Genomic DNA, 26,013 nt, shown 5'->3' with positions numbered 1-26,013 from the left:
TGGTTTCTAAATCGTTCATCCGCAAAATCATACAGAATTGTAAAGATACATCTCGTCAGCTGCCCTAGGAGAAAGAAGATAGTCCTGCGGTGTGAGCGGCTCAGGACTTTGAGACCCACGGCCTGGTGCGGGCAGTGGTTTTTGTTGAGTTTGGTTTTGTGTGGAACCTTCTCTTCTAGCCTGCGAGTCATAGCAGGGTCACGGTTAGAGGTTGAAAGGTTTTTCTTTTCCAGAACCACACCTCAGAGACCAGGAAGATCCTGGGACACCAGTCCTCTAGGCGGGAGGACTGTGGAAGCAGAGGCTTCTGGTTTTAGAAAAAGTTCAGTGTTGAGTTAATGAGAGCAAGTGCCACCTGTGTGAGCCTGTGGACAGCAAAACCAGAAGAGGGAAGCAGGTGGTCGAACACTTCTCCTTTTCCTTTCTGGAGACATTTTTTCCCTTCCCTTTATTGAGAAGGGTATTTGAAAACAGACAGTGTCCAGGGGCTGGGACCAGAGGAGTCTCATCCTTTGCTGGCTACCGGCTACCAGTCACCATGTATGCTTCGTTTCACAACCATCCTGTGAGTTGAGGAGGTGGAAGTTTGAAGAGGACGAGTGACACCCCCAGTATGTCAGACAGTATGAAACAAAACGTGCTACAAAACAACAGAAACCCAAAAGCCAGCCCCCCTCACCCAAGCAAACCTCGTGTTGGTATTGATTCCAACTCATGGTAACCTCATGGATTACAGAATAGGATGATGCTCCAGGTTTGCTGGGCTGTTATTTTACTGGAATAGATTGCCAGGCCTTTCCTCCACGTTGCTCCTGGGAGGGTCCAAGCAGCCAACCTTTTAGGTTAGTAGTAAAGAGTCACCTGTTTGTATCCCTCAGGTATCTCATAACTAGTAAGTGGCTTTTCAGTCTTGCTCGGACGGGCAAGGTGAGAGAAGCCTTTGAAGTCTTCTGAAGGGCCAGTGTGTGGTCCCTCCAGTCTCCCTCTGAAAGGAAGCATTGTCCTTCACTGTTTCTTTGATGCTCTGGGAAGTTTCAGAACCAAGCGGTCATTTTGCTCTGAGGGCTTCCTGGTCATGTGAAGAGGGCGGGGTGAATGTCCGATGTGCTGGGCTGGGTGGACTGGGGCTTTGGCTTGGCTCCTTTGGGCTGGCTGGTCCTTGCTTTTGCTTTACACGAGGGTTTATTTTGAAGCATATACTTAAGTGTCTTGCTTGGGTGTGGTTGAACCCGTTTTGCATCCAGCTGGATGCAGGGTTGACTGGCCCCAGGGGACCCACCTTCAGAAGACCACTGTGTGGTTGGGCAGGTTCACAGCTGCTTCTGAGGTCAAGGCTAATGGGCGGGGAGGGCCAAAGAGGAACAGAGTTAGGAGCGTGCAAGGACCAGGCTGGGGCTGGGATGGTTACATGTGATTTGCAGTGTGGTTCTAAGGGACCTCAGAAGGGGACAGAGAATGACCGAATTTACCTAATGTCTTACAAGGAGTGGATTGCTGCTCTTGGCTGCTGGGCGTGGCCTCATGATTAGCTCATGTATTTGCCAAGGAGGAAACACTATCTCTGCATTATAGATAAGGAGGCACTCTGGTCATTCAGTGATGTGTGGGGCTGTTAACCAAAAGGTCCAGAGTTTGAATCCACTAGTTGCTTTACGGACAGAAGATGAGACCATGTTCTGCCTTAAAGATTGATGTTACTGTTGTCCGGGGTGCTTGAGACAAGTCCAACTCATAGCGCCCCTGTGAACAACAGATCTGAACCCTGTCCTATCCTGTGCCATCTTCACCCCCTCTGACTCACTCAAGCCCGTTGCTGCAGTCAGTGTATCAATCCATGGCACTGGGATCCTTCCTCGCTTGCTCCTGTCCCACCTTTCCAAGCATAAACATCACAGCATGGGGAACAGTGATGGGACAGTCCTGCTCTGTCCTGTTTTGGTCAGGTGCCGGCAAGCAAGAGTACGACCCACAGCAGATCTTACGGACAGCAGATCTGAGCCAGATTTATCCTGTGCCATTTTCACACTTTCTAACACATGAGAGTCAGCTTGTCCTGTAGGATTGCTGTAAGTTGGAATCGACTCATTAGCAAGGAGTTTTTGAGTTTTGTAAAGAAATGGAGACTTAGAGCTCTTTGCCCAAAGAGATTCTCATTTTGTTTATTCAGTCAATGGATGGTTATTGTTTACTGCATGCTATTCCCCTACCTAACGTGGCCTCTGTGGACAAGGCCTTGTTCTAATAGAGCTGGTGGTCTGAGGGCGAGATGTGTCTGTGGTGTGGAGGGCACAGTGAGCAGGGAGGAGGAAGGCTCGGAGACAGGATTTTAACCAATATTACCTAACTGCGGCCTTGCGCCATGTTAACAGCCAGCTTCCTCTTTGCATCCTCACTTCCCTGTCAAGTAAGGGTTATTCACCCAGCTTATAAATATGCACAGTTAGGCCCAGAGAGGCTGAGCAGCTTGTGTGAAGTTGCACAGTGGAGGAGCTGGAATTTGAATGGACACTAGGTTGAATTCTAATGCAGCAGGCTGCGTACCTTAGAATAGTGCGGTTTTACGAAATTGAAAGCAGAAATAAAAGCGAAGCGAAATGAGGACATAGTCTGTAAAAGTAGTCTGGTAAACTCTGAGACATACTTAAAAAAAAAAAATCAGAGTTGCTGTCCAGTGAAGGAGCAGCCCTGAGTCTGATTTGTGATGGAGACGCTGAGGTATGTTACCTGTGGTCTTGAGACCAAGAGGGATGGGTCTTGGCCCTTGTCTGATGGTCATTTATTATGGTTAAGGTGAAATGAAAACCTCTTAGCATAAATCCTCAAAAACCCCATCTTTGTTGATTCTGGCCCGCAGAATCCAGAGTGGAACTTCCTCATAGGGTCTCCTAGGCTGTGGTCTTTATAGGCATGGACCACCACAGCTTTCTCTTGTGGACTGTTTAGAAGTTGTACACTTTAGCCTCCATGTCACTGCCACTCAAATTCAACGCTAACATTAACTGATAGTAACCTTTAAACCCCACTCAAGCTTTTAGAAAGCAGAAGTCTGGAAATTCCAAGCTGAGCTCCTGGTGACCCTCCCACACGTGAGCTTGAGTGTGACTTGGGATGAGGCGAATGACGTGGCCGCCCTCTGGCCAGACGCCTTGGAAGTTCCAACACCCCCCTCCCTCCCCCCTACCCCCAGGCCTCTGTGGGGCTTTTGTGAAATTGCTTGTTACCAATTGATTTTGCTCTTTGGGGTTTCTGTCATTGAATAGGCATTTTCCTGGGACCTGTTTGAGGTCTCACACCCCATCTTCTCAGTAGTTATTCTTCATTCATTGTATAAACATTGAAACCTGTGAGAGTCAGAACTGCCTTCTTTTCCTTAGGTCTTACTTCTGCATTTGATAGGGTACCTTCTTACAACCTTTCAGTTGCTTGTTTTAGTGGAAAATTTTTGAATTCTTTCCTCATCCTCATAGGTTTCCATCTTACACATGTTCTGGTTTTCATGAGTTTTACTGTAAAAAAGGGAAAATGGAAAGACATTGGTATTTTATCCACTACTCATTCTTTTGTGAGCTGAAGAGGGACCCTAAGTAACCTTTTTTCTTGATGGTATTTGCCCTCCTGCCTACAAATGCTGACCTGGGAGACAGAGGCCTGCTCCCCAGGCCCCATCCTCTCCACCTTTGCTAGATAAGTAATTTGCTTGGTAAGCCTCTGGGAGTGCAGAGGGCCCCAGGAACTCTACCGCATTGCTGGTGTTTCTTCTGAGAGAGCCTCTGCTTACCACAGATGGCACAGTCCCCTCGGTGTGTCTCCCCATAATGGGGAGACTCCCCTCTCTCAGCCAGATGTTGCCTCAGGCAGATGCCTCCATGGTTTATGACCATGGCGGCCGTTACAGTCCGGGAGAAATTTCAGCTTTGCTGGTCTCTAGTGTATTTAGTATTTGCGATGAGGTGGGCACGGGGGCACTTTAAACCTTTTATGTATATACTCTCACATCCTTTTCACAAACAAATCTTGGGCGGTGAGTATTTTTATTGTCCCCTTTTGATAGCTGAAGCTATAAAATGGGGCTTGGATGGAGCGTGCCCCCTCTCCCCCCCCAGGTCATGCAGCTCTGATGGTGGAGGGCCTGACCTCCCCAGGAAAACATGTTTCCAGCTTGAAATCAGTTTTGACTTACAGTCCTGAGGCAGGACTTTTACTTTAAGGTTCCCTCTGCATTCTGCAGGGATACTCAGGGTGGTGCAGTAGTTAAGCACTTGGCTGTTAGGTAAAATGTCAGTGAATGTAAATCTACCCACTGCTCGAAGGAAGATGTGGCAGTTGGCTTCCATAAAGATCATAGCTTTGGAAACCCTAAGGGGCAGCTCTGCTGTGTACTATAGGGTCACTTTGAGTTGAAATAGACCTGACCACATTGATTTTGTAGCTTCCTACCCTTCTTTGTCAAGTAATGGTTAAGATTTCCTAACTTTGGCACTATTTACATAAAGGAAGACCCAAACCAAACCCGTGACATTTGGGATTGATGAATTCTTTGCTGTGAAGGGCCGTTCTGTATATTTTAAGGGGTTTTGCAGCATCCCTGGCCTTCTCCAACCAGTTATGACCACCCAGAATGTCTCCAGATACTGCCAGGTGACCCTTGCGGGACAAACTTGCAGCCAATTAAGAACCTTTAAGTGCTAGTGACCATTTCAAACCCCAAACTGGAAGGCACAGTGTAAGAGAAAATTTGAAATTGAGACACATAAACGTGACACAAAACTTTCTGTGCGGGAAGAAAGATTGGAAATGAGCTTTGTGTGGAAATAACCTTTCATAATAAAGATAAAATGATGCCACATACTTCTTGGCAAACTAACATGTGAAGTCTTTTTAAAATGTTTAATCCTCATGTACTGAAAATACGTGAAGCAAAAGTCAACTTTACTTTCATTCAAGTTTTGTGGTGAGAAGTACTTTCTGTTGAAAAGAACGAGGTGAAAATAGAGGCCTTCCTTGAAATCTTTTACACATGGAGAAGAATATTCGATGAGTGGAACATTTCTGTGCATTTGTTTCTGGCCCCAGGAACTCGCTTTTCCAGTTTCTTACCTGCCCCAGTCAGATGTTTGGTAAGCTCATGTTTTGTGATGCGTGTACACAGGGTCACGTGAGCTTGTTTTTGTACATGTGACTGGCAAACTGGTCTCTTTTTCTCAGATATTATTCCCTCCCTTCCCCAATTAAATTCTTACTTTCTGTTCATTCCTGAGGATGTACCCATGCCAACTATATATCAGGTGTATATGAAGCCTCTCAACATTTATTTGAAGAATGAATTAAATCATGTTGTGAGGTGCTGTCAAAATGAGATCCAACTCGTAGTGACCCTGTCTACAACAGAGTAAAACTCTTCTCAGCCCTTTGATGTCCTCACGACTTGTTGTCATCCTTGAGCCCATTGCTGCAGTTATGCTGTCAATCCATTTCACTAAGAGTTGTCCTCGTTTTGCTAATCTTCTATTTTACCAGGCATGATGTCTTTCTCCAAGGACATGTCACTTCTAACCCATGTCCAAAGTGTGTGAGATGAACTTCTCATTTCTAAGGAGCTTTGTGGCTGTACTTTTTCCAAGACAGTTCTGTTGATCTTTTAACATTTCTTAATACAAACAGTATTCTTCACCAATACAACGCAGAATTTAAAAGCATCAAGTGTTCTTTGAGTTTCTTAGTCACTGTCCGGTTTTAACATGCAGTTGAGACAATTGAAATACCAAGGCACACCTTAGTCCTCGAGGTGACTTCCTTGCTCCTTTGCAATACATTGGGTTTTTTTTTTAAAACTACTGCTTATATAGGTGTTATGGGTCCAAGTAAAAGAAAATCCATGTCAGCTTTGTGTCCCCCCCCCCTTCTTTTATCATGTTATTGTTTATGGTCCAGTTGTGAGGATTTTTGTTTTCTTTATGTTAAGGTGCAATCCATTACGCCTAGTTTTTAGTCTCCCTCAGGAAGGATTGTATATCATCTTTGCTTTCAGCATCAAGGTTGTGTCATCTACGTATTAAGGTTGTTCATGAATCCTTCTCTAAATTTGATGCTGTGCTTTTCTTCACATAGTCCAGTTTTTCAGATTAGTTGTTTATTATACAGATTGAATACATTTTGTGAAAGCATGTGACTCTGATACACATCTTTTCTGATTTTAAACCACAAAGTATCTCCTTGTTCTGTTCAGATGACTACATCTTAGTATATTCAGGTTCTGTGAGTGTGTTTTAGAATACCCATTCCTTGCAGTGTTTTCTATAATTTGTTGTGATTCATACAGTTAGATGCTTTTGGATAGCTAATAAAACACAGATAGATGTCTTTCTGGTATTTTCTATTTTCTGCCAAGATCTTTCTGACATCAGCTGTTACACCATTCCATGTCCTCATCTTGGATTTCTGGAAGTTCTCTGTCATTATACTGCTGGGATCAGTTACATTTAAGGGCATATAATCTGTTAAGATTTCTTGTATTTTTAAAAAACCCTCATTTATAAAAATTTCAAGTAGAACAGTAAAACTAGGAAATTATTTCAGATGATTAAAATCAGCTCGTAAATCCATTTCTTAGATTTGTGAAATAGCTCCCTCCTGTTATGAAATACTTTTGCCATTTTATCGCGGTAACCTCCTAGGTGTCAAGTATAACTGTATGCCATAGACTTTTTCTTTTTAAAATGTATTTTATTTTGTATTGAGAATATATGCAGGATGTGTACTAATCTGACAATTTCTTTATGTACAGTTTAGGAACATGGATTACATTCTGTGAGTTGTATAACCATTCAGACTTGTTTTATTCCCCATCACCTCACCAAACATTTACTGCCCCCTAAGTTTTCTATTTTGAGTTACTGTTGTGAATGTAATACTTTACAGATAGATTTTAAAAGGTCACAATACTTAAGGCAGACATTCTTCACTAGTTACATTAAACAATTGTCAGGTTTTCTGAAGGCTTCAGGAGGCATTTTGGTTTTACTCTAGCTTACGTGAAAATGTGAGATTTTGTTCTAACTTTTTGACTAAGATTGTCTAGTTGTTGTTGATTGCCTTCAAGTCGAGCACAACTCATAGTGACCCTATGAACAAAAGGTCTGAAGCCTACAACTATCGACATTTATCAAAGTTCAAAGAGTTTCCAGAGGCATGTTGTTTAGGAAGTGGATGCCATGCCTACTTCCAAGATTGTCTAGAATCTTATAAAATCTTTGATCGAAGTTTTTATTGATGGAAGCTGGATGTGTATATGTTTTCAAGTGGATTTTTTTTGGAGATAGGTCTCTAGGCCCTTTTTCTGAGGAATTCTGCCTTTAGCCTTACGGTTAATGGCTCTCCCACTATCCCAGGATTTCCTGTTATGTTTTAAATAGAGTTAAATATGTAGCATCCCTTTATGCTTTTCAGCAGCACATATGTAAACTAAGGCACATACGTTAAACTAAGTGAGTGTCCTTTCGCATAGCAGATAGTCTTCCTGATATATACTAATGGTTTGCTGGTAAGAAGTTATACTACCAACCAAAAAGCATGTGTTTGAAATCCACCAGCTGCCCTGTGGGAGAAAGATGTGCAGTCTCCTCCTGTGTGATTTACAGCCTTTGGAAAGCTGCTGGAGGGTCAGCTGATAAGAAAGAGAAGTATTTACAGGGTGCCTTCACAATGTTGTTAGAGGTTGGATTGGGATCCCAACCCACACGGCTCTTCTGCCGTGGTGGCATGCTGGGTAAATGAAGAAATAACAAACTTCCTTTAGTCTACTCCCTGGAGGTCAGCATGGTTACCATTTTGCTTCATTTTCTATGAGTTTATCCTTAATACCTCTCTTACAACACTGCTCATATTGTGTGCTAATTTTTTGGGCAATGTCTTGTGTTTTCTTATGTTGTTAATTGTTTTTTTAGGCACTGTATTTAAGAAAGCAAAACTTACTGCTGTTGAGTCAGAATCATATTTAATAGCTGCATAATATTCCAGCATCCATGGTAATATGTTTTCTTTTGTTCTTCTCTTTTTGGACACTTTGTTGTCTCTGATGTTCCACTTTCATGAAGAGCTGTGACTGCAGTACAGCTCAGGTCTTGGGACGTATGTGTACATGTGTATCTTTACCTGGATGTGGACACATGCATGGTGTATGGATGTGCGTGTGTGCTGTGTGTGTATTGCATGTGTGTGAGTATGCGTGCGTATATTGCATATGTGTGAAGGTGTATGCACACTGATTCAATAGGAGCTTACTGGAGTGGGAGAATCTTTAATTTGTCTTTTTAAAAATTTTTCCCTCCTTCTTAGAAGTCACTTGATGATATTGCCCATATGGTATAAAGAAAATGGCTTTCTTGATGGGTGTCCTTACCTGTAAATGTGGAAACCTTTTTCTGGTTGCCATACATGTTTTCTGCGTCTCTCTTTGATATGGATCTCCACTGAAGGGAATTCTTGGATGATCAGAGTAATTCTAGCAGTAATAGCTCCAGGTAGCAGAGCACTCCTGGCACTGACCTAAGTGCTGTTTGATCTGGTTTCTTTATTCTCTCCGTCGGTCTAGGGAGGGAGACATGGTGATTACTGTAATATCACAGAGAAGGTGACTAAGGTACGTGCAGGTGAGCTTCTTAGTCAAGGGATCTCATTGCTGTCTCTGTTTAGAACTGACTCAAATCGGATCCTCTGATGGATTTTCAGAAGTTGTAAATTTCACAGGATAAGCCCATTTTTCTCCAAAAGAAGCAGTTGGTGGAGTTGAACTTCCCACCTTCATGTTGGCAGTGCCATTTTGTACAGATAGACAGCTGAGCTCCCTGTGCCAAGGGGTGGGGCTGGGGTTTACATCCAGGCACTTACCCAGCATGCCTCTCTGTAGGTTTGCCCTCTTCTGTTGTGTGTACCCTGGATATGATCTTGGACCCCCCATTTTTAAAAAAAAATTCCATTTGTGTGTGTGTGTTTGTGTGTGTGTGCGCGCGCGTGCACATACCATTAAATCGGATCTGACTGGTACAGGAGGAGATTGTCCTTCCTTCTCCAGCAGAGCATCTGTTGGATCCGAACTGCATACCTCTGGGATTGCAGTGCAGCTTCTTGCCACTAGGCCACCAGAGCTCCCTTATCTTGGACCCCTCTTGTGGTGGTCACTGGGGATGATCCTCTCCCCCTCCTCATGCTGGGGACATTTGGCAGAGTCTGTTAATAGTATTTTTATTTGGTTTTGTGACAAATAAATTCCATGACAATTCATATAGAATATAGAATACACATTTTGTTTTTAAAAAAGATACCTGTTAGACCACTTGAGTCAGAACTGACCCTCCAGTGGGTTTTCAGAGACGTTAATCGCATGGGAGAAGATTACCTATCCTTCTCCCAGCAGAGAAGCTGGTAGCCTTGAACTGCGTATCTTTGGGATTGCAGCACAGCTTCTTGCTTCTAGGCCGCTAGTGCTCTCTATAAGACCACTTGAAAATAGACACACAAATACTTACAAAAAGCTAGATAACTAAGTTAAAAATCCCAAATGCAGGCCTGGGTGGGGAACAACAAAAGAACATAGTGTGAAGAGGCATGTGAACTTGTGAATAAATAAAAATTATACAGCCATTCCCAAGGAAAGGGCAGCGGGAAGGGGGCACCTTGGGTGGAGGATAGGAATGGACCTGGGGTTTCTGGTCAGCTTGGGGATGACTGGTGGTGGCTGAGCTCACTCCTCCTGTCTGGAGACATTTTCCAGTGTCCTGATGGGGATATGAGGAAGGTTTGCTCATGGCCTCTTCTGGGTAAAGGTCAAGGATGCTGCTGAGCATCCTTCATTGCACAGGACAAGGGATGTCCAGCCCCATATGTCAGTAGTGCCAAGATCAAGAACCACTGCTGGGAGGAGAGATGTTGAAGGAAAAACACAGGCTTCTCAGGAGATAGCTGGAAGAATGAGGGGTTGGGGTTGAGACTTTGGAATCTTGACCTGAGCAGTTCATAAGCATTATCATCTTGGACAAATGACATAAAATTTTCGAGTCTCGTTTTCCTCATCTGAAAAGAGATAAATGACACTTCATTTGAACATGCATCCTGGCATCAAATTTCCTGAGTGTGAATCTACTCTGAAATGATGAGAGGGCTACTTTGCCTTGAGGCACCTCGGTTTTCTCATCCATTAAATAGGCAGAAAGGAATCACACTTAAGTGCAATAATGGGAATTTCCTTCCAAATTTAGACTCAGTGGTGGGCCTGGGTGAGGATGAGGGTGGTGCTTCACTTAATATGGCGATGAAGGGCCAGACATTCCCTGAGGGCGGGGCTGCCTTGTCCTGAATCTGGAAGGTCATGTTCGCTGGGGTGACCACTGCTCGGTCCTATTCAGTCTTTCTTGTCATATGGGAGTGTGACTCAGTGTTGGCAGATCTGTCAAGTTAGAACCAATCCACAGCTGACCTTCCAGAGGGTTTTCAGAGACTGTACGTTGGAGAGGAAGAGATTGCTCATCTTTATCCCCTGAAGTGGCTGGTGGATTCCAACCATATATCTTTGGTTTGATAGCTCCGTATATGGGTTTGTGTGGGGTGCTGTTGTAGTTATTATGTGGCGTAGAATAGCCTGTGACTCCGTGCAACAGCTCTGATCTCTACTCTATCCTGAGCCAGTCTCACTATCTCCAACATACCTACCCTCACTTCCCCAATTACTTTATCAATCTGTATCACTTGGGGTCTTCCTCTCTAGTGATGTCCCTTTACCCTTCAAAGCATGATGAGGTCATGCTCAGTCCAGGGACTAGTCCCTCTTGGCCACATTCTCAAATTATGTGAGATGGAGTTTCAAAATCCTTGCCTCCAAAGAGCAGCTTGGTTTCACTTTCTCCAGGACAAACTTGGTGTTTCACCAGGCAGTCCATGGTATATTCAGTATTCTTCTCCAGCACCACAACTCAAAGACATCAGTTTTTCTGACATTCTTAGTCACTGTCCAGCTCTCTGATGCATAGCAAGTAATTGCCAAGAACATGGCCTGAATCGCGTGCACCTTATTCTCTAGATTGACATCATTCATTGCTCTAGCACTTTGGAGAGGTTCCTGACTGCAGCTTTTCTCAGAGCAATTAATCTTTTGATTTCCTGACTGCTGGTGCCAAGAGTGTGGAGCCTAGCAAGCTGTAATTGTTGACAACCTCAATCTCTTCTCCATCTATCATGGTGCTGCCAGTTGGACAAGTAGTGAGACTCTTTATTTTCTTGATGTTGAGCTTCAAATCCATATCAAAGAATATAGTACTTTACCTTCTGTAGCAAACACTTAAGGCCCTCCTTAGTTTTAGCAAGCAAGGTTGTTTCATCTGCATAATACAGATTGTTGTTGAGTCTTCCTCCAATCCCGATGCCACGCTCCTCCTCATAAAGTCCAGCCTCCCAAATAATCTGTTCTTTGGGATCCACACAGTCAAATGCTTTTGCATAGTCAAGCACAGATAGACATTGGATCAACCTTAGGTTTTTATTGATAGCCTTAGTGCTATGGCCTCTTCTAAACCCAGCTTGTGTGTATTTCAATAGTTCCCTGTCGATGTGCTGTTCTAGGCATTTTTGGATACTCTCTAGCAAGGTTTTGCTTGCATGTAATATTAGTAATATTGTCTGATAATTTACACACTCTGTCATATCACCTTTTTATTTTTTTTGGAATGGGTGTAAATATGGATCTCTTCAGTCCATTGGCCAGATAGTTGGCCTCCAGATTTCTTGGCACAACCTGGTGAGCAACAACAGGGCAGTATCTGTTTGCTGAAATATGTCAATTAGTATTCCATCAATTCCTGAGGCATTGTTTTCTTGCCAGTTCCTTCGGAGGAGCTTAAACTTCCTCTTTCATCACCATTGCCTCTTGATCATAAGTTGTTTCATGAAATTATTTTTGGTACAGTTACTCTGTACTCCTTCCATCTGCTTTTGCTTCTTCCTGGGCCATTCAATATTTTACCCTTAGTATTGCAACTCGAGACTTGAATTTGTTTCTCAGTTCCTTTAGGTGAAGAAATGCCAAGCAAGCTTGGCCCTTTTGATTTTCCAACTCCACTATTGTGTGTATATGTACAGGTGTGTGGTTGGAGGGGCTAAAATGTTCATCTGCTAACTGAAAGGTTGAGAGTTCGAACCTACCACGTGCCCTGTAGGAGTGAGAGGTGTCAAACAGCCCCTGTATAGATTTTTATAGCCTCAGTAACCCGAAGAGGCAATTCTGCTAAGTATGAATTCAGTGGATCTTAGATACATATTTTTTCACATAACAAGTGTGGGGTCGGAACTGCCCAGGGAGCATCATTGTGTAGCCTCTTGTTGTTGTTGTTAGGTGTTGTGGAGTTGACTCATTCAGCAAGTTAAAGTTGCTGCCTGCTCTTAGCTCTGCACTCCCCTCAACCTCACAGAAGCCCCGGAGGTAGGGTGGTCAGTTTACTAAGACAATTTTAGCCCTGTGGTCCCCCCACCCCCCAACCTCACAACAGCTCAGAAGGGGGGGGTCATTGGTTTACTGAGAAATTTATGTTCCGAGAAATGACATTGCAGCTATTTTTATATTTATCATCTTATATATTTTTAAATTACTTTTTCCATTTGAGTGAAGGTTTACAAATCTTACTGACTTTTCATACAGGCGTTCATCCATCTTTTGTACCATCGTTTAATGTGATTAACTTATTGCAATGTCTAATCAATCCTGTATTGTCTGCTGGTTGCCTTTCCTGTCACACGACTTTACAAATTCCCCTCTCCTCTACCTTTCTTTCTTTCTTTTTTTAGTTTTAATGGTTTATTTAGCACAAATAAAATGTCCAGACAAGCTTTCTATTCGTTTTCTTTGCCATGCAGTCCGGCACTGAGGTTGGGGACTCTAACAGCCAGCCTGGCTGCTCTTTCCATAGAGGCTCTGCAGTTGTTGGAGGAAGCATTGTACGCAATCTCAGTACAGGAAGATTGGCCGCACCTTGACATTGTGGACTAGGAATTCGCAGAAGCCACTGGGCAACTTGTGCTTTGTCTTCTTGTTGCTCAAGTAAACAGTGGTGGGCATCAAGATCTGGCCCTTAAATCTTCTCTGAACCCTGTTGTTGATGCCTCTGGGCTTGAGCCAGTTACTCTTAATTTTGACCTAACGGTCTGACTGGTGGCGGCTGAACTTCTTGGTCTCTTTTTGACAATCTTTGACTTCACCAGGGGTCTGAGAGCAGTCATTATGCCTTCAAGAAAGAAGCCAGATGTGTGTTAGAAGCCTCTTAGAAGTTGGCTTGGCTGACCGGGTCCCAAATACTGTTGCAGAGTATCTTCCAATCACCAGGTACTGAACCAGGTGGGAGTGGAATGCTTTCCCTCCAGCATCCGAAGCTGGGAGAAGACTAGCCATTCTCCAGATGCGATCCTGGCAGGGTTCCTCTGCCTTTCTTCACATCCTTATTAAACCTCCAGAATTGCTTCTATCTGTGTGTAAACCTTTCCTTAGCTTTTTTATCATTGTTGTTGGTTGTTACGTGCCATTGAGTTGCTTGCGACTCATAGTGACCCTGTGTACAAGAGCCCTAAACGCTGTTCTATCCTGTGCCAACCTCGCCATCTCAAATGCACTTATTCCCACCGCTCCAGTCACAGAATCGATCCATCTCATCTAGGGTCTTCCTCTCCTTCGCCGCCCCTCAGGTAATTTTTATCATAGTGGGCCTGTACCATAAATGCGCTTTTTGGAACTGACTTCTGTCACTTGGCATAATTTATTCTAGATTCGTCCATATTGTACAGTTTTTCATGAATTGCTGATCATTTTTTAGTGTGCATTGTCTTATTTTACAATTAGATTTATCTTTCAGGTGACAAGCCGGATGATGTGGTAAGTTAAGTGACTTGTCCAAGGCCACATGGCTGGCTTGCAGGCTATCTAATTTTTCTGACTCCGTTTTCTGATTCAGCAATACTCTTGAGTCTGCTCGGCTGTGGCCCCACCTGCTCTGCCACACCTGGTGCTCACCTGGTTTCTCGGGAGGTGGCCCTTCATGCTGCCCTTTTATGGAAAAATCAGAGCAGGAAAAATTAATCACAGTCCCTCACAGAATCTGCTTCTAGAATGAGTGACTGTATTCCTGGGTGAGATTGCTCGTTTGTGATAGGCCAGTCCCTGCTTTGTGGGGTGTTTATGAGATTAAGTGAAGTGAGGGGTAAAGGGTTTTGGTTGGCACCTGGCCATGGTGGATGTATAAATGAACCCACAGTTCTCATCATTCCTCTTCTTTAGACCAGAGTGCTCAGGGCTTCCTTCAGGTGTGTATGGAATATGGACTCGGTAATAATGGGGTCACATTTTTGCCTGAGCTTTCAGCAGAAAGGAACTTTGGATGTAACAGTGATTCTTGAGATTTGACAGGTCCCAAATCTCTCACCACATCCGCAGGGTTAACACACAGCAGATCTCCTGATGATCTGTCATGGCCCCCTTTACTCTCCCCTCCGCCCCTTGCCAGTGTGACGATCATCACATCCTCTCTAGAATGTTCTGAAGCATTGCTGACGGCTGGTCTCATGACTGACATGTGAGAGCAATGTCAGCCCTCACCCCAGGTCTTGGTTTGCCCCCCAGGCTCCCTGTTTTATAGCTGTTGTGCTCCCAAGCCATGTTTACAAATGTCCTTTCTGCCACGTGCCAGCTGGACGAAGCAGGCGGGGGGGACGGGGAAGAGAGTAAGAGAGAGTGTGTGTGTGTCTACCCTTCCACTAGAAAGCCTCAGGGTCAGGTGCTGCAGGTAAGGTCCCTGGAGTCATCCTTCCTTGTCGCTGGTCTGTGATGCTGACTGCAGGAAACAGCAGTGCCCTGGGCCTGCTCGGCTTAGTGACACATTTTCAGCCCAGGGTGCTCTGATCCCTGTCCAGGCGCTGGGCGAATGTTTTTCCAGCTCGATTACTTGCTGGCATGCATAGGTCAATATACAGGGTGTTCTCGGAGAAGCCGGAGCTCTGTGTTGACTTTTGCTCCCTGGGATGTGCGCTGGGAAGGAAGTGGCTTTTCAGGTTGTGGTGGGTATAGGATGTGGTCTGGGGTGATTAGCATCAAACACTGAGGATGAAGTTAACAAGAATTGGAGAGGGTTTTGTTTTTTTTTCATTTTCCTTTCTTTTGTACTTTTGGGCTAAAGTGCCTCAAAAGGAGGTTTGTGTCTCAGGGAGGGGCCCTTTATTCTGTACATTTTTTCTGATTTTGAAAGAGAAAGTCAGAAGCTCCGATACTGCTTTATTTCATGATTAGATGTCTTTCTGTCAAACTGCTTCTTAAAACTGGAGTTCAGTGGACTTGGGGGGGGAGGGATTGTATAACAATGAAAGAATTTTACTTTTACTTTTCAAAGAGAAGAGTGAATTGGAGGGGAGGGGATGGACTGGGAGAAAAGTGCAACAGTGAATGGAAACCCTCAGTCTCTGTAAACTTTCATTAAAATTAATTTAAAAAGAAAAGAAAAGAAAAAAACCCCACCGAAGTTCAGATGCTAACTTTGCTGTAGACTCGCATGGCAGGTAAAGGAGCCTTGGTGGCACCATGGTTAAGCGCTTGCTGCTAACAGAAAGATTGGCAGCTTGAACCCAGCCAGTGACTGTGGCTCAGACTCGGTGATCTGCTCCCCGGAAGATTACAGTCCTGAAAACCCTGAGGGGCAGGCTCTGCCCGGTCACATGGGGTTGCTGTGAGTGGAAGTAGAAGTGATGACATCTATCATCATGCTTGGGACTGTGGAGGGGTGAAGAAGGAGAGGAAGACTCTCAACCAGGTGGGCTTGACACACTGACTGCAGCAATAGACTTGAGTGTGTTAGCGATGATGAGGACGGCACAGGATAGCACAGGATACAGACGGGTTGTTTGTAGGGTTGCTATGAGTCATACCCGCCTTGAGGGCACCTAACAACAGTGGCAGCGACAAAGCCAACAATAACCAAACAATAATCAAAACAATAAGAACTTTAAGTAGACTCCTGAAGCTCTGGTGGCCTAGCGGGGTAGATCCGAGTCTGTCTTCTAATCCACCTGTTCCTCATTGGGAGAAGGATGGACAATCTCCTCCCTTGAGATTTACAGCCTCTGAAAACCTGCTGGACAGTCATCTTTGAGTCGTTTCCAGCTTGATGACATATAGCAACAAGAACATAAGTGTGTCCCTGTCAGTGTGCCTACAGCCTGCTCTCTGAGCTGTAGAATCCCGCATGTATGGAGGGGACACCCCTCAGTGGCTGCCCCAGGTTCAGGGTGCTACTACACGCAGAGCACTTGTATACATTTCCTGGCCCCAGGCAGTACCGAGTGATGGGAGCTATTGCCCTACTCATTAGAGGGGCAGTTCGCTATGGTTAAAGCCGTGATAATGGCAGTGGCTGCAGTTACCGAGTGCTTTCTGTGGGCCACACGGACTATTCCAAGTACTTGAGATCCATTAACTCCTGTCATGCTCACAATAACTCGGTGAGGCTGAGCTGTCATAATTTCCATTTGGCCCATGAAAAACACACAGGCAGGGGAGCTCTGGTGGCCTAGTGGCAAGAAGCTGCACTGCAATCCAAGAGGTATGTGGTTCAAATCCACCAGATGCTCTGCTGGAGAAGGAGGGACAGTCTCCTCCTGTACCAGTCAGATCCGATTTGACGGTACACACACACACACACAAGGATAATAAAATAAAATTAAAACAACAACAACAACAAAACCCCAACAAAACACACACAGGAAGAGAGGCTGAGTAACTTGCCCAAGCCAGCCACCCCGCTCATGAGTAGAGCAAGGGCTTGAGAAGTAGAATCAGAAGACTTGAGGGCATACTGATGCCATCCATCTCCAGGTGGGGTGACCAAAGTGCTCAACTCTCAGTTCCTTTCTCAACTGCAAGACGGTGTGAATAAAACAAGCCCCCAGGCCCCTTCTTGCCTTCACTGTCTTACTCTAAGCGCCACTGAATCAGAACCAACTCATAGTTGAGCCTCCAGTGCGTTTTTGCAGGCTGTAGTTCGAAGGGAATGTGCCCAGCTTTTTTCTTGTAGAGTCACTGGTGGATGTGAGTCACTAGAGAGGTGTCACCTTTGCGTCAGGTGCTCGGTTCTCTGTGGATTACGCCACCAGAGTCCCCGCTGCACTTCCCAGAATGGTGCTGAATTAGGAATGCCGAATCTTAGGTGCCGAGGAATCGTTTGCTGATTAACTGTGCTAGGAGGCTGTTAGGAGACTCAAAGGAGTTGTAAAACTCTGTATAAAAGTTGGTGGTTGTTTTAAAGGCCCCAGTGTGCTTGTTGTGCGAGTTTGAATGGCATGCCTGTTTTTCAGACTTCTAAACCGCTTAAGAGAGAGGCATAAATTGAGGCAAATATGACCTTTGTTACCAATAAGCGTGGTTGGAGGATGTGGCTTAGGTGTGGGGCAACAAGAGCTTCCTGATGAGTACCCAGGACTGCAGAGGGGCACCCAGCCTGCCTCAGGCACCCAGATGCCTTCCACAGAGGGTGGTGGTGGAGAGTGTGAGACCAGCAGCCTCAGTGTATCTTCAGATGGAGAAACAGGCCACATCAGCAGAGAAAGAAATCATTCCTCCCTGGGGAAGAACGGAGCAAACCAGCTGCCTTATCTTTCTCCCCTAGAGCAGCTGATGGATTTGAACTGCAGATCTATTGGTTATCAGCCCAACCTCTAATGCACAACGCTGCCAGGGCTCCTAGGGTTGGTAGGAGAGGACATCACGCTTGGAAAGGTGGAGCATTGGTCAAAGGGAGGGAGACCCTCAACCAGGAGGCTCAACACAGTGACTGCTGCAGTGGGCTCAAGCGTGTCAGAGATTGTGAGGATGGCACAGGATAGGACAGGGTTCAGATCTGTTCATATGGTTTCTGTGGGTCATGCTTGATTCGATGGCACCCACCAACAATAACAACCACGCGGGCTCCTAGGTAATGAGGGTAGTGTTCACTTGTTGTTATGTGCCGTTGAGTCGCTTGCGACTAATAGCGACCCTATGTACAACAGCCCTAAACTCTGTCCTGTGCCAGTTTCACTGTCTCTGACACCCCCACCCTGATTACCCCAGTCACTGAATCAATCTACCACATAGAGGGTCCTTCCCCTCCTGCGCTGTCCCTCCACTCTACGAAGCATGATGTCCCTCTCCAAGGACTGGTCCTTCCTTACAACATGTCCAAACTTAGGAAGCACTTATTCTGTTGCAGGCGCTGGTCCAGGTCCTTCCTCACAACAGTCCAGCCAGGTGTTATCATTGTCCCCTCCAGTTTGCAGATAGAAGGTCAGGGGATTGACCCAGGGTCACACATGAGCATGTGGTGAAGCTGAACATACTAGCTTATTTTGTGTGGCAGTGCCACTGAGTTGACTATGACTCATACATAGCATGTACATAGGGTTTTCAGAGGCCTGCTATTTCAGAAGTGGATGGCCAATCCTTCTTCCTAGTCTGTCTTAATGTGAATGTTCAGATTTAGAGAAGTATCAGACAGACCAGCATGTTAAAGGTATATCCCTTAGTGCGGCGTTAACTTTAGTGTCAGTGTTGTCCCTGCCTTTCTCACACGCGTCTTTACCCACTTATTTCCCTGCTCCACCATCCACCAGGATACCCATCCACTTCTACCCCCTCCCTTCACATCTATCTCCCTTTGACCAGCCCTCCATCTAATAACATATATGAGGCTTCCATGGCTTCTGTGATTCCAAACACATCAGCTGATGGTAGTTCCTTATGTTGGGATCAATGGATGGTGAAGAGATTGAGATTGTACACAGCTTTAGTTTGCTTGGCTCTGTAGTCAACAGTCTTGGCATCAGCTGCCAGGAAATTAAAAGGCGCATTGCCTTGGGAAAGTCTGCTGTTAGGGCCCTCTCCAAAGTATTGAAGAGCAATGGTGTCTCTCTGGAGACTAAGGTGCGTCTGATACAGGCTATGGTCTTCGCAATCACTTGTTATGCGTCAGAGAGTTGGACAATGACCAGGGAGGATAGAAGGAGAATTGATGCCTTTGAGCTGTGGTGCTGGAGAAGAGTATTGAGAATACTGTGGACTGCTAGGAAAACAAACAGATTTATCCTGGAAAGGGTTAAACCGGGTGGCTCCTTGGAGGCAAGGTTTGGATATGTTGTGAGGAGAGACTGGTTCTTGGAGAAGGACATCATGCTTGGGAGGGTGGAGGGACAGCACAGGAGGGGAAGGCCCTCTATGAGGTAGATTGATTCAGTGACTGGGGTAATTGGGATGGGAGTGTCAGAGACGGTACGATTGGCACAGGACAGAGCGGAGTTTAGGCCTGTTGTACATAGGGTCGCTATGAGTCACAAGCGACTCGACGGCACATAACAACAACAACAACAACAACATACATAGCATTCTCTTGGCTCCAGAGCCGAGCTGCCTCATGGGGTTTTTGAGACTGTGTGACCTTTGAGAAGCTGATCACCAGGCCTTCCTTCCGACATGCTTCTGCATGCCTTCAAACCCCAGCTTCCCTGCTGATTGTGTAATTGATTGTCCCCTAACTTTAATACAATCTACCATGGCTTCAGATGTGGGGCTGTACCCATTATTTTATTGTGGTTTTGTTCCCCCCAGTAGGTCTTTGAAGTGAAATTTTTGCTATTAATGAAATTTAGAACGATGGTACCACATGGCTCTTGAGCACTGAAGAGATAGGTTAGTAAGACAGCATTTGAATGTCATTTCATCTGTTGGAAAACACTTGGGGAAGCCCTAGTGTTTATGACAAGGAAGTGGGTCCTGTGAAAACTCCTTTCTACTGAAGTGTATACGCCTTGCACAGGGACAGCTCTGGCAAGCCACTCCCTCCTTATACCTTAGAGAAGCTGGTTTTCCCTTCCCTCCCCAAAGGATCTCAATTCATGTTGCCACACAAAATAAGCTAGTATGTTCCAAGAACAAACATTTGCTCTTCCCACCCACAAACTTGGAAAGACGTTGGACTGCAGAAGTCGGAAGCCAGAGCGAGTGGCTGTGCCAGAGTCTTGTAGGAACTCCTGGTAATTTTAGTAAGTCTGGAAGAAGCTCTTAGAATGGAAGTGTTTTTATTAGAACCAACACCTCAGTGAATTTGATGAAATAAGTATCATCGTGGAGGTTCACGGGGTCCGCATCCTGGGAGCCGCAGGGATCAGAGTTCCGTCTCCCTCACATCCACCCCCAGAGGAATGTGTCGTTCTCTTTGACAGGTGACGGCTGTGGCTTCTCCTTCTTCCATTGTACGTTGGTAAAAGTTTACCCACCATCTAGGTCTCCATTCAGCAGTTTATATGCATTTTGTTACATGCTTTTGCTTATGGTCTTCTCCGGGTAACAGCCTTCTTCTAATTTCCTGCCTGGGTTCCCCATTTCCATTCTTCCTTTCTTACCCCTTGCCTTCAGAGCTTTGTTGTTGGGCAAATCCTGTCCCTTATAGTTCATTGTTTTGAGGGGTATGCTCCTTCCAACAGTTATTCCGTTTAGAGGCCTCTCTATTGCTTGGCCAATCATGGGTTCAGTGCCAGGCGAGAAGCTTGTCTAAGTATCATAGGGACAATTTAGGGGGTGTCTCAGAAAGGTCAGAGACTGCTCGCTTCTCGGTCCTGTGTCTGCAAACCCCACCTTTGGGGTGTCTGGGTAAGTGAGTGGGTAGAGTTGGGCCTGGAGTTGACTAGCAGGGTTAAAGCCCCAGCTTGAGTCTCCTGGTTTTCTCCTCACTTCCCTCTCTCTCTGTCGCCTTCCTCATTAATGTAAGGTGCTATGATGTTGAACATGATTTATGGTACATCATGGAATCTGTTATTTTTAACTGAAAGGGCTTTATTGGCCCATCTTTTGGAAGTAGATCACTAGGACTTTCTTCCTAATCCTTCTTCATCTGGAAGCTTCACTGAAACATGTTTAGCCTCATAGCCAAACCTCTAGCCACCGTTGGCAGACGGGTGATGGCCGTGCAGGGATTGGACCTGGGTCTCTGAGTGGAAGGTCAGAATGCTTCCCGGCGCTGGCCCTGGGCCTTCCTAATAGAAGCCTACAGCTCTAAGTCTCATTTGCATATTGATGTGGCCATGTGCCTCTCTGTGCCCTGGCAGATGAGGCGCAAGGTGGGGTTACTGAATGGAGCTCATGAAACGGGACTGGGCACAGATTCTGGCTTGGCCTCAGCCCAGATCCGTCCACAGCAACACTGCTGCCGCCCCTAGTGAGGATATAATAAGTACTAACCAGCACCGAGGAAGACCCTCAACCAGGTGCATTGACACAGTGACCGCCACAGTGGGCTCGAGTGTGTCAGAGCTTGTGAGGATGGCACAGGACAGAGGCAGGTTCAGACTGGTTGTTCATAGAGTCACTATGATGTATGTACTTGACTCCATGGCTCCTAACAACAACAGCAATACCACCACCACCACCACCACCACCACCACAGACAATACACTTGTGTGCCAGGCACTTTCATGAATTCATTTAAGGAGTCCTGGTGACAGGGTGTGTTGTGTAAGCTGTTAGCCTAAAGGTTGGCAGTTCAAATCTACTGGCTGCTCTGCTAGTGAGAAAATGAGAGAAAAATGAGCCGTCTCCTCTCCTAAAGATTTAGCAGGAATTGTAGGCATTGCGAAGGCAATGGGTTTTTGAGTGTTGATTTTTGTCATTTCACTAAGTCCTCAGAATAGCCCTGCAAGATAGTAAGCCCTCCATTGCACAGACAGGGAAACTGAGACTCGGGAAACCTCTGAACTGTCCGGCCCCACACATGGAGTGTGTGCCAGAGCTGAGATCCTGGCTCCAGCATTATCAGCGAGTTGTCACACTGAGGTAGTTGTCCTGCCTTGGGGCTCTTCTGAAGGCTGTGAGAGCTGCGCCCACCTGCTGGGCTACCCGATTCAGGGCTGCAAGTTATTTGAGAAAAAGGAAGCACTTGTTAACCTAGGACCGAATGCTTTGCAGAGCTATTAGAAAACCCTGTCTTGTGTGACTTTGGAGCTGTTACTAAACCTTTCTTTATTTAAGTCCTCTGCTCTGTAAGTTAGGGATGTTACACGTTGAATTCCTAAGCAAAAAATCAGTGGTTCAGATCCATTTACTGTTTCACAGGAGGAAGACGAGGTTGTCTGTTCCTTTGAAGATTGACAACCTGGGCAGTCTGAAGGCAGGCTGCCATAAATTGGAAACCTTGTGGGTTTCGGAGAAAGATACCTTGTGCACAGTTGATGTTCTTGTCAGAGCTCCCTGCTGGACTGGTATTACTCCCTGCAGCAATACTGGCCGTTAATGCAACATTATTGATGTTTCTGTTCTACACCAAGCCTAGTAAGTGTGTAGACAGAATTAGCCCGCAGGAAGTGGATGAGGTGCTAGAGGAACACGGAGGACGAGGGATAGCAAAGTAGTAGTGGTACTCTTTTTGCCATTTAACGGCTTTGGTCTTTTATGAAGAACTTTCTCGTATGTTCTTCCACTTAATCACCCCTTTTCCGCCACCTTCCCTAACAGGCGGACCCTTAGGTGGATGACCAATCTGGACCTGGGATTTTGTTCTTGAGGAAGTTGTCTGTGCCTACATCTGAGTGGAGGCAGGAGCAGTGGGGCTGGCATGACTTCCGGGTACCAGCTATGCATAAAGAAGCACTTGGCTGCTACCTCAGAGGTCAGCAGTTCTAACGCACCACTTTCCTCCAAGAGGGAAAAGACCAGAAAATTTTCTCCTATAAAAATTTCGCCACAATCCTGTAAATTGCGGCTTTTGATGACCCTCAGTCTGCTGTCCCAGGCTGTAAACCGTACCTTGCATGACCACATTTTTCTCCCTTAGAATGGCTAGTGAATTTGAACCATAAACTCTTGGGTTAGCAGCCCTGCACCTGATGTATTTTGTCACCAAAGATTACAGTGTGGAAAACCCAAGGGGCAGTTGTATTTTGTCACATTGAGTCACATGAGTTGAAGCTGCCTTGTGGTCACCAAGCAACAACAGACTGTAACAAAATAGGAGCCTGGTTTGTGGACATGAAGACATGGGGGAATGTAGGTGCCATTTTTGTTAAACAAAAAACCCCTGAAAATTGGTGCCTTTCTTTTCTTTTTTTTTTTTTTTTTTTAGGGCATTTTTAAAATTATTATTAATTTCAATGAAAATTTACAGAGACCTTGGATTTCCTTTCATTCATTGTTGCAATCTTCTACCTGACCCCTCTACTTCCCAGTACACTCTTCTCTTTGAAAAGTAAAAGAAAAATTCTTTCATTATTTTACAGTCTCTCCCCCCAAGTCCACTTCACTATGTAGCCTTCGTTCTGGACTCCTGTCGTGACAAAAAGCCCTAATCACATAGCTGCCTTTATTTCTTTTAAAGCCACACTTTGGAGAAGACCCTTTAAGGAGGGGGATTTTTGTCTTTTTCACTCATCACTCTAAAATTGAACACCTGGCATACAGTAGGTGCTCAGTAAATATTTGCTGAGTGATTAAGCGAAAGGACATCCACCCTCCTTGCTCTGACATTGTCCCTGAAAATCCTGGTTTTCCCATCGAGAGCAGGGCCCAAGAGGCTGCCAGAGGGCGCCTGGTGTGTGAAGGCCTCGCCAGGCCTTCCCAAAGTGCACATTTTTAAGCTACTTTTGCTCTGACTGCTACACTTGGCTGCCTAACAAAAAGCCAGAGAAGGAACTAAGACGTTTTAGCGTCATCCAGAATGCTTGCCATTCTTCTTGCTTTGCGAAATGGTGAGCTAGTTCTTGGGAGTTCATGGAGAGGTCAGAGCTTGATCTCCAGGAAGGAGGTTCCCCTTGGTTTACTCTAGGAGAGCTTCCCCCCTTCTGTTTATTTTACCCAAAGGCTTCTGTTTTTCTGTTTTTCTCCCAAGCGAAAAATCTGGCATTTGTTTCTTTTTCAGAGAGCTCATATTTTGGCTTAGTTTTACTTCTTGGTCTTTGTCTTTCTGCTGCTTAAGAGTTAATTTTTTGCTCCTTGAAAGGCCGGCTCTTAAATGGGTGTCTATGCTTCAGTTTTGGTTTTAAAGGGAGACTTAGAACACTTATTCATAAGCCTTCAAAGCGTTGCTTTCAGTTTCTTTCTAGTTTTAGTTTATATGTTGGAGGAGATCTCAAGGTATTCATTGCCCCCAGCATCCACCCTCCCTGCTCCTGCCCTGGCCCTCATTTACTGTTAATGATTAAAAAGAATGGGTCCATTTTATCTGTCATGAATTTTTTAAATTATTATTATTATTTTTGGCATGGGGTGCCACAGAAGGTGGAAAAGCCTCTGACTCATCTCTGTTGTGAACTGCGTGGTTACCCCTGGAGGACTGGTTTAGCTCAGAGACTGGAAAGAGCTTGGAATGTTGGTGGGACGGGATTTGGGGTGGGCCACGGTATGTGATGTGGCTAACACTGGGTAGTGGTTCAACACCAGGATGACTTCAGGGTCATCCCACATCTGCTCATGCATTAGTTGGTCAGATGAGGCTGTCTGAGGACCATCTCTTTCTCCAAAATCTTCAGAATGGGTTCCTACTGAGCAAGGAGTGGGGAGTAAACCTACTAGTCAGCTCTGTCTAGTGGGAAAAATGCTCTGACCCGGGAAAGGCAAGCGGGTCAGGGAAAGAGAGCAAGGCTGTCAACTAGGTGAACTGGCAGTGACGGCAGCTATGAGCTGGGCCATGATGCAGAATCTGAGGCTGGTGCGGAATAGGACAAGGCTCTTATCTGTTGTTCGTAGGGTTGGCATGAGCTGGCGTTGACTTGATAGCCCCTAGCAACAACTACAACAAGCAACAACTACAACAAGACATTTCTGGGAGACCCCTGGGTGGAGCAAATGCTTCAAGTAACTGGCCGTTGCACGATTGTGGTTGAAACGTCCACCAAGAGATGCCACAAAAAGGAAGACCCGATAATATGCTGAAAAGTGAATTCTCTAGGGCCCAGTTTACTCTGAAGCACATGGTGTGGTCACTGTGAAGAGACTTAGAGCAAATAGTTTGACGGAGGCTGCTAACTCGAAAGGTGAACTCTGAGCGGGGTTCCCTCCAGCCCCAGGGAGCTTCCACCTTCTTCAGTCCTCAGTCCTTCCCGTGCTTCTAGCCCTCCCGGGGATCCCATTCCTCATTCTCCCCACTTCTTATCTTTACCCTTTGTGGTTCCTATCAGTTCCCCACAGATTTTACTCTTGCTTCTATTGGCAACACCTGGGAGTCTTTTTCCTGGGTTATTTTTATTTTATTATTTTGTACCGACAAGTTGGATCTGACTGGTACAAGAGGAGATTGCCCCTCTTTCTCCAGCAGAGCATCTGGTGGATTCGAACTGCGCACCTCTGGCATTGCAGTGCAGCTTTTTGCCACTAGGCCACCAGAGCTCCCTCTCTTTTTCCTATTTGTAAATCATCTCTCTTATGCTAGATTTTAAAACTCTCTTATTTTAGAAATGTTGTCTGTGATGCTGTGATTTCTGTGTAGTGTGTTTACAGATTGCAGGCACCTTTGTGTGTGATCTTACAATGGCAGTGGCATAACGCTTGCTGGAGTCAGGTTGTTTTTCTAGTACTCTGCTCAAGTTAACAGTGAGGCCCTGTTCTGTTACTACCACCCCCACTGAGGGAGGGACTGGGGCACAGCACACAGGATAAGATGTCAGTCCTGAGGTCTCATGTGTAGAGGACTGGAACACAGAATTTAATGTGACTGAGTGGAATCAGAGATTAGCAGTCATTTATTTTTTTAAAAAGGAAAAGTCCTTCGTCTGCTGTTAGGGACCTCTCCAAAGTACTGAAGAGCAATGTTTCTTCTCTGGAGACTAAGATGCGTCTGATACAGGCCATGGTCTTTGCAATCACTTGTTATGCATTAGAGAGTTGGACAGTGACCAAGGAGGATAGAAGGAGAATTGATGCCTTTGAGCTGTGGTGCTGGAGAAGAGTATTGAGAATACCATGGACTGCTAGGAAGACAAACA

This window comes from Elephantulus edwardii, unplaced genomic scaffold (genome assembly GCF_000299155.1).
Source record: "Elephantulus edwardii isolate Elephantulus edwardi_28Jun2011 unplaced genomic scaffold, EleEdw1.0 scaffold00189, whole genome shotgun sequence".
NCBI lineage: Eukaryota > Metazoa > Chordata > Mammalia > Macroscelidea > Macroscelididae > Elephantulus > Elephantulus edwardii.
The sequence above is the reverse complement of the archived record's forward strand: the minus strand, read 5'-3'. Positions refer to the sequence as shown.